The following is a 15,155-nucleotide window of genomic DNA, read 5'->3' on the forward strand; positions in this document are numbered from 1 at the left end:
GTACTTAATTTTAAAATATATAATAAGATGACCAGGAAATAAGTCATGATTTTCTCATCTATCAATACTTCTTAACAGCCAGGATTTTGTTTGCCAGTGACAGCAGCCCACGTCAAAGTATGTAAGTCAGAAAAGGAAGGCACTACTTACTCATTTATTTGTTTAGCTGCCCTGGGGTCTTAGGGGTGGATGTGAAATCTTTTTTAGCCGCAGCATATGGGCTTTTAGTTGTGGAATGCAGGATCTACTCCCCTGTCCAAGGATTGAACCGAGACCCTCTGTGCCTACCTTTGGAGCATGGAGTCTTGACTACTGGACCACCAGGGAAGTCCCTGGCATTGCTTCTTCAATGAAAAAGCAGGGCTAAGGCACCCATTGGTAGGACTGCATCCAAGTGTACAAGAAAGGCATCAGTAATTCTTCTCTCCTTCTCTCAGCCTGCTTTTTCTGGTGGTGTCATTTTTCTCATACTGGCTCTCCCAGTTAGTAACAAAGAAGGCCAACCAGCAGCTCTATGATTTTATTTCTTGGCCGCTACAGATGCAGAAGACCTCACGACTAAAATGTCCAGCAGAAATTTTCTTACTGGCTCAGCTTCCATTACAGACCCATCCCTGAACCAATTATTATAGATGGGATTCATAGAGTATTCTGATTGGACAGATAATTATGGCCAGATCTGACCCCAAATCCCACTGACTGAAGTGATTGACACATCTTTTCTCAGAAGAAATAAGGAGTACTGTTACCAAGAAAAGGAAGGGTGTGAGTAGAAGAAAGTAAGGAAGAGCTTTTCAAACTTCTGGCAGTTTTGACTTTTATTCTGTATGAAATACCTTATCTAATTAATTACATTAGACTTCACTGGTAGCAGTTACTATTTTGAAAAACACAATTATTTTCCCTGCTTTGGAAAATATAAATCAACAATTCTTTGTCAAATAGTTCATTATATTTGAACAATAATTTTAATTCCAAAAGACACTGATACTAACCATTTGATTAATAACATAGCTAAAATTTCATTATAAAGTTAAATGTTTGAACTCACTGATCATAAGTATTTGCTACAAAAAAATGAATTACAATCATTCAAGTATTATAAAACATCATCTTTCTGTCCTCCCCTTTATTTCCCTTTGAGATTTAGTATGTGAACTTCTTGTTTTTCCAAAAATAATCAATTAAGGCAAAAAAATTTAATTCAGTCATGTCAATACTTTTTAAAAGTACTGAAATATTGTATCTATGTGTAATGAATCAAAAACAAAACTGAACAAAATATATTTTCAGAAAGTTAATATCAAGATAAATAATGCCTTTTATCATATGCACCATGACAGGTTTTACTTATTTCATTAACTTTTGCATTATCTTAAAATATTTTGAAATTCCCTTTTGGAAAGAGCCTTCAAGACTAGTTTATAATCCACTTGAGAAAAGCAGTTATATTTTTTTTCAAGTCACATGTTATATCCACAGTTAATTAAAACAATGTAAATCTATACCTTACTCAACAGATTTGACTAGAAATGATTCCCAGTTAATTCCTATAATCATAGATATCTAAAAAGGTTACTTGTCCTAATGGAAGACATTCAATGACTGGACCATATGAAGCCAGAGAGTTTCAAACTAGAAAACATTTTTCTTATTCACAATTATTCAAAAAATGTAATCTTCAGAATAAGTGAATCATTTACAAGAGGATAAAATTGAAGAGAAAGACTTCCAACTGAGGCATGTCTTTATAGTCTCTCTTAATATTTACTGTATATTATGAAAATTGGCAATAAATATAGCTGTATTGGTAAAACATACTTTATTTTTTTAAATTAGAATATCATATTAAAGGTGAAGACTAAAGAGAAGATATGTTATAAGCTCAGGATAGATGTCCTTACTTGTGTGAGATTTTTCAAAATATGTAAATATAATTTTAATTATTTTTCATCAATCTTACATTTTACATTTTTTACATCAAAAGGATATTCATCTTTAGGCATCTCTAACACAGTGTTTCTTTAGCTGAGATGCAGAACAATTTCATCATAACTTTCAGTGAAATCAATCAGCTGATAAAGTGGCAGGTTCGTGCCTCTGCTAAGATTACTGTGCTGATGAAGCCAAGTTCACAGGTTTGATCCCTAAGTGGGCCAATTTACTTTGCTACAGGCAGTCGCTCAAACCCTGGCCTGACATCCTGCAAATGGGAGCCATCAGTCATGAGGGGAAGCTGCAGGGGAAATGCAGGTGAACTCGAGCCAACTTACCCCCACTGTAGGAAAAGAGCTCCAGGTCCAAGTAAGCTGACAGCTATGCTGTGGCATTTCTCTTGTAAATAAGAGAGGGAACGATCTCCCAAATGATAGTGAATTGGCACAGGTCACAGTGTAAACTGATTTCCAAAAATGTACTTTAATATCAAGTTTGTCAATAATGACTAAACTAGCAATGAATTGTTGGTTTGATTAGTGTTGTATCAAGAATGGTAGGAGGTGTTGGAGACCCCAAAATACCATATGAATTTATAATGTGTTCATTAGCAACTTCCAAAAAAAGGTTGGCTCTTGCTCAAACAAAAGAGAAAATGTAGCTACTGGCTGAGAAATTAGGATAATAGATTGGATCAAATAGAGGAAAACCATTGAAGCATTGTGTGTCAAAGTTTTACTTAACTCACTAATGAGAGAGCTAGCAAGATGACAAAATAAAATTTGAGAAATTAGAATTTTTTAGTCAGTAGGGGAGAAAAAAAGCTGAAATGAAGTACCAAATTAGATACAAAATTAGTTAAAGTCCTATAGGGCAATGAAACCATCACAGCTTAGCAGTTTTACAGAACTGTAAAATGGCCCTAATCAGCTGTGTAAGCAAAGTTATATTCCCTTAGAATATATTAGAAACAGCTAGGGAGTTTTAAAAAACACTGATGATAAGGTCTTATCCCCCAATATTCCCATCTACTTGGAAACTGAGTAAGGCCTGAGCAACAGGATTTTTTAAAACCTCTTTGAGCAGTTCTAACATCCAAACGAGTTTGAGAACCACCACCCTAGAAATTGGCGTGGCCTTTTACAAGGGCTTTCATCAATTTGTCCCCAAACATTGCTGTTCAAAATGGGTAGTATCGTCAAGCAGCATTCCAAAATCTGGGTCCCCACTCCAGGTGCATGGAGTCACGATTTGCATTTAAAAAGTATCACCAGTTCATTTAGGTGTGTATTACAACTGGAGAAGCACTTTTGTAACATGATACTGAAAGGACTTGCAATCATTTTTCCCCCCTATTTTCACACTTTAGAAAAATTTTCCCAAGATAACACTGATGAGAAATTGCCAAATATTTCTAAAAAGGCCACAAATTGCACTTTAACAATAGGAATGTTGGTGGAGAGGGGAATGACTCTAAGCTGGAAAACCTGCTCTGGGTTGGGCAAGGGTCCCACATCCCAAGATCTTCAGCCACCAGAAGTACCTGGGGTTATAGGACTAGGAGTATTTCAGATGAATGTATGGGTATTTAAGGAATCTTGAGGATAAACATCATGCTCTATATATCACCTTTACTAGGGGCTGTTGGGAACTGGGCCAGTGAGGGGTGGGGTGCTCACATGTGCCAATCATTTTTAACCACTAGCCAATCACATAACAGGCACAGGTAGTAGCTATGAAGAAAAAAAAAGAAATATTAATATTTGAATGCTAATTATGGCCAAAAAAAGTATTTTCTTTTTTTCATTGAAGTATGGTTGATTGGCACAATGTTGTGCCAATTTCTGCTGTACAGGACAGTTTTACACATATATTCTTCTTTAAATATTCTTTTCCATTGTGGTTTACCCTGGGAGGTTGGATATAATTCCCTAGGTAGGTAGGATCTTTCTCTTTATCCACTCTAAATGCAGTTTAGTTCAGTTCAGTCGCTCAGTCGTGTCCGACTCTTTGTGACCCCATGAATCGCAGCATGCCAAGCCTCCCTGTCCATCACCAACTCCCAGAGTTTACCCAAACTTATGTCCATTGAGTCGGTGATGCCATCCAGCCATCTCATCCTCTGTCATCCCCTTTTCCTCCTGCCCCCAGTCCCTCCCAGCATCAGGGTCTTTTCCAATGAGTCAACTCTCCCTGTGAGGTGGCCAAAGTATTGGAGTTTCAGCTTCGGCATCAGTCCTTCCAATGAACCCTCAGGACTGATCTCCTTTAGGATGGACTGGTTGGATCTCCTTGCAGTCCAAGGGACTCTTAAGAGTCTTCTCCAACACCACAGTTGAAAAGCATAATTCTTCGGCACTCAGCTTTCTTCACAGTCCAACTCTCACATCCATACATGACTACTGGAAAAACCATAGCCTTGGGTAGATGGACCTTTGTTGGCAAAGTAATGTCTCTGCTTCTTAATATGCTATCTAAATGCAGTAGTTTACATCACACAACTCCAAATGCCCAGATCACTCTCCTTCCCCACCTCTCCCTTGACAACCACAAGTCCGAGCTACATCTGAGTCTGTTTCTGTTTTGTAGATATGTTCATTTGTGTCAAATTTTAGATTCTATGCACAAGTGATACCATACGGTATTTGTCTTGACTTATTAGTATAATAATCTCTAGTTGCATCCCTGTTGCTGCAATTGGCATTATTTTGTTCTTTTTATGGCTGAGTAGTATTCCATTGTAGATATATACTACATCTTCCTTATTTATTCACCTGTAAATGGATATTTAGGTTGTCTCCATGTTTTCACTAGTATAAACAGTACCACTATGAACATAGGGTGCATATATGTATCTTTTTGAATTATAGTTTTGTCTAGGTATATGCCCAGGAGTAGGGATGCTAGATCATATGGTAATGCTATTTTTGGTTTTCTGAGTAGCCTCCATGCTGTTTCCAATAGTGGCTGCACCAACTTACATTCCCACTAACGGTGTAGAAGGGTTCCCTTTTCTTCACACCCTTTCCAGCTTTGTTATTTATTGAAAGTATTTTAAACAGCTTACCCAGCACCAAGTTGCTAAAATTTTGAGGTTGAATGTGTCACCCCAGACTTAGCATTAACTGGATTTTCAAAAAGATTGACAGAGAAGTTTACTGCCTTTGAATATGAAAATTTAGGTCATAGTATTCAGGTAACAAGACCTTTGGTATGGCAATTGACACCTCAGGGAATGTAAGCAATGTTCTTGCATAGAACTTTCCAAAAGTATTAAATGAATTTCACTTTGACATGTAAGAATGATAACTATACATCCTGGATTTTCAAAGTGATTACCAATTTTCAATCTTTTAAATTCATAAATTTATTCATCAGCTATTAAGTACTGGATACTTTCCTAGGTTTACAATGATAAACTAAAAAATATGGTTCCTGCATTCCTGGAGCTTACAGTTAAGTAAGGAACAAACAATATTAAACAATGAATAAAAATTACAAATGTTATTGTTGTAATAAAGCTTTGTAAGTACAATAAAAGAGCAGGGTGACTTTGATGAAAATGACTTATTCAATATGTAACTCAATATAGTTTATTATCTACAGTTTTACAAAGCTTTATCAGTTAGTTCCCAAATCATAAAACAATTTCAATTGTATTAATAAAATATATGAATTTCATGAAGGCTTCCACATTCACTTGACTCTACTTAATTCCTTATATGGTAAGAAATATCCAGAAGCTCTGACAATGCTTCTCTTGATATTCTTTCTTCACTGTGGAATGTATGGGTTGTTTCTATTCTGAGCAGGTGAATGTGTGATGTATTTTCCAAAGACCTAAAAATCAAAGAGACTTTAGTTAAAGTGACAGAAATGACACAAAGCTATTGATTCATGTACCTTAAATCCTCTCTGGAATATGATTGGAAATTATAGAATCATACATATATACGCATATCACAGTGATATATATATGGATAATATATGTTGTGATATTGAAGAATGTGTGTGTGTATATGTATTTTTATATATACAAAACAACTCCATACATGTTCACTTCCATATATATATTTAGATAATCTCCAATTTCAAAAATACTGTTTTGTATCATTTTTAAAATTAAACTTCATACTGCTGCTGCTAAGTCGCTTCAGTCGTGTCCGACTCTGTGAGACCCCATAGACAGCAGCCCACCAGGCTCTCCCATCCCTGGGATTCTCTAGGCAAGAATACTGGAGTGGGTTGCCATTTTCTTCTCCAACAAATATCATTACAAATGAAAAAATTTGAAACCTTTGTGTGATAAGATTACCGCAAGTATTTTCTTAATTTTGGGTTGGTTTTGTTGCTTGTTTCTTCATGGCTATACAAATGTGTTTGTACTCTTTAGATAATATACTTGATCTTACCATAATTAAGTTCAGCCTTGATAGTAACTATTATTATTTGCATTTTTTATCCAAAATGCAGCCTCTCTCTTTAACTCATTCATGGCTTTCATTGTTCCACTGATCCCTTATCTCTAAGCATCAGCTCCTGATGCCTATTACTTACACTCTTGACTCTGTGATAGTCAGTTTGAAACATGCTTCCCATGTTGTAATCCTCAGAACCCACAGATCTAAAATTCATATTCTCCTTCTGCCAAAGAGCCTAGGAAGAAATTTGCCATATTATTTAGCAATAAAAGAAATGTGCACATAATTAATAAAGCTCTGAATCAAGCAAAGTGGTCCCTCTATGCTGTTACCTCCTGAATGATGCTCATCTTTTCCCAGTTTTATTATAAAATTGACACATGACATTCTGTGAGTTTTAAGTGAACAATGTGGTCGATACATGTATATATTGAGAAATATATACCACAGTAATTCTAGATGATAGATCATCACACACACATAGTTAATTTTTTTTTTAATTTAACACGTTATTGACCAGGTGATTTTTATAGAAACTAACCCCTGTGGCAGGCAAATTGTTATGAAGTGAATATTGAAACACTGGTCAGTAACATTCAGGTAACAAAAGACACATTAATATGTCTCTGCCCAGTGAATTAAGATACACTCTCTTAGCAACTTCTAAATTATAACATGGTATTATTAACTTTGTGTGCTCAGTCCTGTCTGACTCTTTGTGAGCCTGTGGACTATAGGCCACCAGGCTCCTCTGTCCATGGGATTTTCCAGGCAAGAATACTGGAGTGAGTTGCCATTTTCTATTCCAGGGGATTTTCCCAAGCCAGGGATCAAACAGACATCTCCTACATTGACAGGTGAATTCTTTATTATTTTATTAAATTTATTTATTTGTAACTGAAGAATAATTGCTTTACAGTATTGTATTGGTTTCTACCAAACATCAACATGAACCAGCCATAGGTTTACCCATATCCCCTCTCACGTGAACATCCCTCCCACCTCCCTTTCCATCCCAACCCTCTAGGTTGTTACCAAGCCCCAATTTTAATTCCCTGAGTCATACAGCAAACTCCCATTGGCTATCTACTTTACATATGGTAATAATGGGTGTTTCCATGTTACTCTCTCCATATATCCCACCTTCTCCTCCCCTCCCCACCCATGTCCATAAGTCCGTTCTCTATGTCTATGTCTCCACTGCTGCCCTGCAAATAGGTTCTTCAGTACCATCTTTCTAGACTCCATATATATGTGTTAGTATGCGATATTTGTTTTTCCCTTTCTGACTTATTTCACTCTGTATAACAGGCTTTAGGTTCATCCGCCTCACTAGGACTGACTCAGATGCATTCCTTTTTATGTCTAAGTAATATTCCATTTTGTATATGTACTACAGCCTCTTTATCCATTCATCTGTCAGTGGACATCTAGGTCGCTTCCATATCCTAGCTATTGTAAATAGAGCTGCAATGAACATTTGGGTACATTTGTCTTTTTCAGTTTTGGTTTCCTCAGGGTATATGCCTAGTAGTGGGACTGCTGGGCCATATGGTGGTTTTATTCCTCGTGTTTTAAGGAATTCCATACTGTTTTCTCTAGTGGCTTTATCAATTTACATTCCCACCAAGAGTGCAAGAGAGTTCCCTTTTCTCCATACCCTCTCCAGCATTTATTGTTTGTAGATTTTTGATGATAGCCATTCTGACCAGTGTGAGATGATAGCTCATTGTAGTTTTGATTTGCATTTCTTTAATAATGAGCAATGTTGAGCATCTTTTCATGTGGTTATTAGCCATCTGTATGTCTTCTTTGGAGAAATGTCTGTTTAGGTCTTTTTTCCCACATTTTGATAGGGTTGTTTGTTTTTCTGGTATTGATTTGTATGAGCTGCTTGTATGTTTTTGAAATGAATCCTTTGTCACTTGTTTCATTTGTTATTTATCTTCTCCCATTTTGAGAATTGTCTTTTCACCTTGTTTATAGTTTGCTTTGTAAAAGCTTTCAAGTTTAATTAGCTCCCGATTGTTTTTATTTCCATTATTCAAGGAGGTAGGTCATAGAGGATCTTGCTATGATTTATGTCCTAGAGTGTTTTGCCTTGAGTTTTCCTCTGAGTTTTATAATGTCTGGTCTAACTTACATTTAGGTCTTTAATCCATTTTGAGTTTGTATTTGTGTATGGTATTAGAAAGTATTCTAAATTCATTCTTTTACATGTATCTGTTCAGTTATCCCAGAAGCATTTATTGAAAAACTGTCTTTGCCCCTTTGTATATTCTTGCCTCCTTTGTCAAAAATAAGGTATCCATAAGTGTATGGGTTTATCTTGGGGATTTTATCTTGTTCAGTGTCTTATAGTTTCCTGTATACAGCTCTTTTGTCTCCTTAGGTAGGTTTATTCCTGGGTATTTTATTCTTTTCATTGCAACGGTTAATAGGATTGATTCCTTAATTTCTTTCTGATATTTCATTGTTAATGTATAGGAATGCTGGTGATTTCTGTGTATTGATTTTGTATCCTGCAACTTTGCTAAATTCACTGATTAGCGCTAGTAATTTTCTGTTGATACCTTTAGGGTTTTCTATGTATAGTATCATGTCATCTGCAAACAGTGAGAGTTTTACTTCTTATTTTCCACTCTGGATTCCTTTTTTTTTCCTTCTCTGATTGCCATAACTCGGATTTCCAAAACTATGTTGAATAAGAGTGGTGAGAGTGGGCACCCTTGTCTTGTTCCTGATATTAGAGGGAATGATTTAAGTTTTTCACCATTGAAAATAATGTTTGCTGTGGGTTTACCATGTATGGCCTTTATTATGTTGAGGTAGGTTCCTTCTATGGGCACTTTGTGAAGAGTTTTTTTTTTATCATAAATGGTGTTGAATTTTGTCAAAAGCTTTTTCTGCATCTATTGAGATTATCATATGGTTTTTACCTTTCAGTTTATTAATATGGTGTATCACATTAATTGATTCATGTATATTGAAGAATTCTTGCATCCCTAGTATAAACCCAACTTGACCGTGGTGTATGATCTTTTTAATGTGTTGTTGAATTCTGTTTGCTCGAATTTTGTTGAGGATTCTTGCATCTATGTTCATCAGTGATACTGGCCTGTAATTTTCTTTTTTTTTTTTGGTATCAAGGTGATGGCGGCCTCATAGAATGAGTTCGGAAGTGTTCCTTCCTCTGCAAATTTTTGGAAGAGTTTTAGAAGGATAGGGCTTAGCTATTCCCTAAATGTTTGGTAGAATTCACCTGGGAAGTGATCTGGCTGTGGGCTTTCCTTTTGGAGAGAGTTTTGATCAGTGCTTATATTTGGGTTGTTCATAATTTCTATTTTTTCCTGGTTCAGTCTTGAAACATTGATGCTAAGGATCTGTCCATTTCTTCCAGGTTGTCCATTTTACTGGCATATAGTTCCACATAATAGTCTCTTATGATCCTTTGTATTTCTGAAATAGCTGTTGTAACCTCTCCTTTTTCATTTCTAATTTTGTTGATTTGATTCTTCTCCCTTTCAGGTGTAGTCTTTACTGCTGAGCCCCCTGGGAAGCCCACAATATTAACTTTAGTCATCTTGCTATGCATTACATCCCAGAACTTAAGTAATTTTTTAACTGGGATTTTGTACCTTTTCCACACTTTGACCCATTTTGTCCACATCCTCCATCCTGCAACCACCAATGTATCTGGAGTTTGTGGTTTTTTTAACTCAATATATAAATGGTATAAATGTGAAATAAAAATACATTATTTCTTTCAGTCTTATTTTACCATGTTGTTTCAAAATACAGGATTTTCTTTTTATGACTGAATAATATTTCCTTGAATGTATATGTGTGTTTGTGTATTTTATTTATCCATTAATCATTCAGTGGACACTTAGGTTGTATCTGTCTTTGGCTATTGTAAGCAATGCTGCAATGAACATGCAGATATCTTTCCAAGAAAAGAATTTTGTTTCCTTTATATGTATCCAAAGGTGAAATTGCTGGATCATTGGGTAGTTCTTTTTTCTTTTTTTTATGTTTTGCTGAACCTCTCTACTGTTTCCCATACTATCATCACCAATTTACATTCCCAGGAACAGTATATAGGGTAACTTTCTCTCCAAGCCTAGCCAACATTTGTTATCTCTTGCCTCTGATAACAAATTTTCTAACAGATGTGAGGTGATATCTCAATTGAGGTTTTGATTTGCATTTTCCTGATGATTAGTAAGGTTGAATATCTTTTCATGTGTATGTAGATTGCTTGTATATGTTTAGAAAAAATGTCTATTCAGTTCTTTTGTCCATTTTTTAACAGATTGTTTCAGGGGTTGCAACTGAGCTGTATATGTTCTTCATATATTTTGGTTATTAACCTTTGTCAAAACTAATTTGCGCATACTTTCTCCTATTCTGTCAGTTGCTATTGTTGTTGTTGTTCAGTCATTCAGTTGTGTCTGACTCTTTGCAACCCCATGGAGAGCAGCACACAAGGCATCCATGTCCTTCACTGTCTCCCAGAGTTTGGTCAAACTCATGTCCATTAAGTTGATGATGCCATCCAACCATCTCATCCTCTGTCACCCCCGTCTCCTCCTGCCCTCAATCTTTCCCAGAATCAGGGCCTTTTCCAATGAGTCAACTCTTCGCATCAGATGGCCAAAATATTGGAGTTTCAGCTTCAGTGTCAGTCCTTCCAATGAATATTTAGGGTTGATTTTCTTCAGAATTGACTGGTTTGATCTCCTTGCTTTCCATGGGATTCTCAAGAGTCTTCTCCAGCACCGTAGTTCAGAAGCATCCGTTCTTTGGCACTCAGCCTTCTTTATGGGCCAATTCTCACATCCATGCATGACTACTGGGAAAACTAGGAAAACCCTACCTTTGACTAGATGGACCTTTGTCAGGAAAGTGATACCTCTGTTTTTTAATATACTGTCTAGGTTTGTGATAGCTTTTCTTCCTAGGAGTAAGCGTCTTTTAAATTCATGGCTGCAGTTACCATCTGCAATGATTTTGGAGCCCAAGAAAATAAAGTCTCTCACTTCTTCCATTCTTTCCCCATCTATTTGTCATGAAGTAATGGGGCCAGATGCCATGATCTTAGTTTTTTGAACTTTGAGTTTCAAGCCATCTTCTTCACTCTCCTCTTTCTACTTCATCAAGAGGCTCTTTATTTCCTCTTCACTTTCTGCCATTAGGTGGTGTCATGTGAATATGAGGTTATCGATATTTCTCCTGACAGTCTTGATTCCACCTTGTGCTTCATCCAGCCCAGTATTTTGCATGATGTACTCTGCAAAAAAAGTTAAATAAGCAGAGTGATAGTATACAGACTTGACATAATCCTTTCCCAGTTTCCAACAAGTTGATTGCTCCTTGTCCAGTTCTGTTGCTTCTTGACCTGCATACGGATTTCTCAGGAAGCGGATCAGGTGGTCTGGTATTCCCATCTCTTTAAGAATTTTCCAGTCTGTTGTGATCCACATAGTGAAAGACTTTAGTGTAATCAGTGGAGAAATAGCTGTTTTCTGCACTTCCCTTGCTTTTTCTATGATCAAACAGATGCTGGCATTTGATCTCTGGTTCGTCTGTCTTTTCTAAATCCAGCTTGTACATCTGGAATTTCTCAGTTCATGTACTGTTGAAGCCTAACTTGAAGGATTTTGAGGATTACCTTGCTAGCATGTGAAATGAGTGCAACTGTGCAGTAGTTTGAACATTCTTTGGCATTGCCCTTCTTTGGGATTGGAATGAAAACTGACCTTTTCCAGTTTGTGGTCACTGCTGAGTGCTCAAATTTGATGGCATATTGAGTGCAGCACTTTAATAGCATCATCTTTTAGGATTTGAAATAGGTCAGGTGGAATTTCACACCTCCACTAGCTTTGTTTGTAGTAATGCTTCCTAAGTCCCACTTGACATCACACTTCAAGGTGTCTGGCTCTAGGTGATTGACCATGACATCGTTGTTTTCTGGATCATTAAGACCTTTTCTGTACACTTTTTCTGTATAGTCTTGCCACCTCTTCTTAATATCATCTGCTTCTCTTGAGTCCATACTATTTCTGTCCCTTATTGTGCCTATCTTTGCATGAAATGTTCCCTTGGTATCTCTAATTTTCTTGAAGAAAATGTTCATGGGGTTCTCAAGGCAAGAATGCTGAAGTGGTTTTTCACTCCATTCTTCCATGGACCACATTTTGTTAGAACTTTTCACAATGACATCTCCATATTGGGTGACCCTACAAGACATGGCTCATAGTTTCATTTACCTACATTCTGTAGGTAACCTTTTCATTTTATTGAAGATATCTTTAGTTGCACAGAAGCTTTTAGTTTGACATAGTCTTGTTTTTTTGTTTTTTACTTTTATTTCTTTTTAGGTATCAAATTTTAAAAATTCATATCAAAAATTGATGTAAGGGAGTTTAGTTCCTATGTTCTAGAAGTTTTTATGGTTTCATGTCTTATATTGACATCTTTAATCTATATTGAGTTCATTTTTTATATGGTATAAGATAGTGGAGGGCTTCCCAGGTGGCTCAGATGGTAAGGAATCTGCCTGCAGTGTGGGAGACCCAGGTTCAATCCTTGGTTCAGGATTGAACAACCTAGGATCCCCTAGAGAAGGGAATGGCAACCAACTTCACTATTCTTGCCTGGAGAATTTCATGGACAGAGGAGCCTGGTGGGCTACAGTCCTCAAGTCTCAAAGAGTCAGACATGACAGAGCAACTAACACACACACACATAAGAGAGTGGCCCCAATACCAGTATTATTAGACTATTATTTCCTCATGTATGTTCTTGGCTCCTTTGTCATAAGTTATTGATCATATATGTAGATTAATTTATGGGTTATCCTATTTCATTGATCTGTGTGTCTTATTTTAATGTTGATATCATACTATTTTGATTCCTGTAGTTTTATAATAGGGTTTCAAATCAGGAACCGTGATGCCTCTAACTTTGTTCTTCTTTTTTAAGATTGTTTTGGCTATTCAGATATTTTATGGTTCCATACAAATTTTAGGATTGCTTATTTCTTTGTAACAAAAAAAGTGCCATTGAAATTCTGATGAAGATTGTGTTTGCTCTGCAGATTGCTTTGGGCAGCTTGAATATTTTAATGACAGTCATTTTTCAATCTGTGAGCACAGAAAATCTTTCTGTTCATTTTGTCATCTTCAATTTCTATCATCAATGTCATTGGGCAGGTCTTTGACATCAGTAGTTAAATTTATTCCTAGATATTATTGTGTAAGTGGAAGTGTTTTCTTAATTCCATTATTAGTTTATAGAACTGAAACTAATTTTGTATATGTTTTTATATCATGCAATTTACTGAACTTGCCCATTAACAGGTTTTTGTTGTTGTTCTTGGCAGATTCTTTAGGGTTTTCTACATAAAATATCATGTTATTTACAAATAGAGATAATTTTACTTCTTTTCCAAGTTTGGTAACTTTTATTTCTTGCCTAATTTCTTTAATTAGGGTTTCCAATGCTGTGTTACATAAAAATGACCAGAGTGAGTGTCCTGTACTTCCTCCTGATTTTAGAACACAGGCTTTCGGTTTTTCACATTAAGTATACTGTTGACTGTAGGTTTGTGATATACTGCTTTTATTATTTTGAGGCATGTTCCCTCTACAGCCACTTTATTGAGATTTTTTAAATCATAATTGGTTATTGAATTTTGTCAAATGCTTTTTATGCATCTATTAAAAAGACATATGATTTTTACCCTTCATTTTATTAATGTGATATATCACATTGATGTGCAGATGTTGAACATCCTTGCATCTCTGAAATCCCACTTAATCATGGTAGATGATCTTTGACTGCATACTTAAATTTTGTTTGCTAATATCTTGTGAAGTTTTGTATTTGTGTTCTTCAGAAATACTGACCTTTTTTTTTTTTTTGGTAGTAGCCTTGCTTAGTTTTAGTATCAGAATAAAACTGGGCTAATAAAGTTTATTTAGAAATGTTCCTTCCTCTTCTTGCTTTTGGAAAAGTTTGAAAGGATTGGTAATTTTTTATTTTTTTTAATATAATTCACCAGCAAAACCATCTGATTCTTAGAGGGATTACAAAGCTATAAAGGGATTTTGGATTACTGATTCCATCTCCTTTCAAATACTTAGTCTGTTCAGATTTTCTATTTGTGCATAAATTAGTTCTAGTGTATTGTATCTTTTTAGAATTTTATTTTTCTAGGTTGTCTAGTTTGTTGGCACGTATCAGTCTCTTATGATTCTTACACGTTTCTTTCTGTGGTGTTGTCTCCTCTTATAACATCTCTCTCATTTCTAATTTTACTGAAGTCCTCTTTTTCTCTTGATGACTCTAGCTATGGTTTTTCTATTTTATTGTTTCAAAAGACCAGCTCTTGGTTAATTAATCTCTTCTACTGTCTCTTTATTCTTTTTCATTAATTTACTCTCTAATCTTTGTTGTTTCCTTCATTCTACTAACTTTGAATTTAATTAGCTTTTCTTTTTCTAGCTCCTTGAGGTGTAAATTTAGGTTGTTTGAGACCTTGTTTCTTGACATAGATATTTATCACTGTAAATTTCCCTCTTAGAACTGCTTATGCTGCATCCCATATAAGTTTTGGTATGTTTTATTTCCATTGTCATTTGTCTCAAGATTTTTTCTTTAATTTCTTATTTGACATATTGGTTTTACAGTAGTGAAAATTCAATTTTCTAATATTTTTGAATTTTCCAGATTTTTTTCTTCTTGTAATTGATCTAGTTTTGTAACATTGTAGATCAAAAAGATGCCTGATGT

General features: G+C 35.6%; 1 long non-coding RNA gene across 3 annotated transcripts in view; it reads right to left on the reverse strand.

Moving 5' to 3' along the window:
* Positions 1-803: 803 nt before the first annotated feature.
* Positions 804-15,155, reverse strand: part of LOC105604038 (uncharacterized) — a 109,744-nt gene continuing 95,392 nt past the window's right edge. For all 3 annotated transcript variants that reach the window (XR_009598451.1, XR_006057873.2, XR_009598450.1), the window contains 2 exons: positions 6,493-6,591; positions 804-5,775 (listed from right to left, as the gene is read on the reverse strand). This is a non-coding gene — a long non-coding RNA (uncharacterized LOC105604038). The remainder of the gene's footprint in view (positions 5,776-6,492; positions 6,592-15,155) is intronic.

The sequence above is a fragment of the Ovis aries genome, chromosome 24 (genome assembly GCF_016772045.2).
Source record: "Ovis aries strain OAR_USU_Benz2616 breed Rambouillet chromosome 24, ARS-UI_Ramb_v3.0, whole genome shotgun sequence".
In the NCBI taxonomy this organism is placed as follows: domain Eukaryota; kingdom Metazoa; phylum Chordata; class Mammalia; order Artiodactyla; family Bovidae; genus Ovis; species Ovis aries.